The sequence below is a fragment of the Oryzias melastigma genome, linkage group LG20 (genome assembly GCF_002922805.2).
Source record: "Oryzias melastigma strain HK-1 linkage group LG20, ASM292280v2, whole genome shotgun sequence".
Lineage (NCBI taxonomy): Eukaryota > Metazoa > Chordata > Actinopteri > Beloniformes > Adrianichthyidae > Oryzias > Oryzias melastigma.
The window spans coordinates 14,420,452-14,421,764 of NC_050531.1; positions in this window are offsets into that span (position 1 = coordinate 14,420,452).

A 1,313-nucleotide genomic window follows, 5' to 3' on the forward strand; every position below is an offset into this window, starting at 1 on the left:
ATATCAAACATTTTATTGTTATTTAATTCCCATTATAACTGTTATTTTTTAAGTCCTTTTCATTCCATTTTTATTCATTGTCAGCATCAAAATAATTGGGAATTGAGGATCGTTTGATGACTTCCTGACAGCTCTGGAACAGCTGCATACAGTCCGTTCCAACAACCATCCAGCTTGATTGCTCCACCTGTTTGTTTGTCCAGTAATGGAATGACCAGGGTTTGGTGACTTCATCATTTGGCCAAAATTGCAAGGAGAAAAAAAGAAAAGCTGAAAATCTGTCTCCAAAATCGGCCCCATTTCAAGAATAGAATGCCAATCATCTCAGTATACAGTCAATGTGTTTAGATCTTCACAACTAGAGTTTCCTGGCTCTGAAACTGCAGCGAAACAGTGGCAGCAATTTCATAATGTGGGTTTTAAAAGTGAGGATGTTGCTTTGGATAACATTATTCAGTGTTACATGACGTGATGAATGGAACAGCCCATCAACACAATTGTGAAGGATTTATCATGATTATGAATCAGAGACACACAACTGACACAGTGTGCGTGTGCGTGTGAGTGTACATTAGAAAGGTGGCTTCACTGTTGACTGCATTCGCACTGGACTTAGGGCATGAAGCTGCAATCTGTCAAGGACATTCTCCCGCAGACACACGAACTCACACACAAATGCACTTATGACATCCGGGACTAAAATTGAGAAAACACAAATTTTCAAAAAACAACGACACAAAAAGGTTTTGTTTCTGTTTGTAGCTTTTGTATCACATGATGATCATGAAACACAAAAAAAACTTTAAAAAGTGGTGTCTTACATAAAAATGTATTTATCGTAATAATCCCAATTAATAAATTGCAGACAAATTAGCTTCTTTTTTTTTAAATCGTGTCACTATCATTTTTAATCTAGACCAGCACAAAACCTTTAACACACTGTAACTATTCAACCATTAACACGATCAATGTAATTCCAGCTGCTGGATCGTGTTAAAGGTTGAATAGTTACAGTGAATCAAAGCACATAAACACTGGAGCTCCAGTGTTAAAGGGTTAAACCATCTGGCGGTTCTGATCCGGCCCGTGGGCCATATGTTTGACACCCCTGATTGAGAATTTTATCTGTTATATAAGGGATAATGCTCATTGAGGTTTTCGTTATCAGAAATTAAATGTCAACACAGAGACAAGTTACTTTTGCAAAGTCCATACATTTCTGATATGTATACCATAGTCACCTACAAAAGAAATTTAAAAAATATATATTTTGAGAACTTTAGTTTAAATTGTTTTTTATAAAAAGGGGCTGT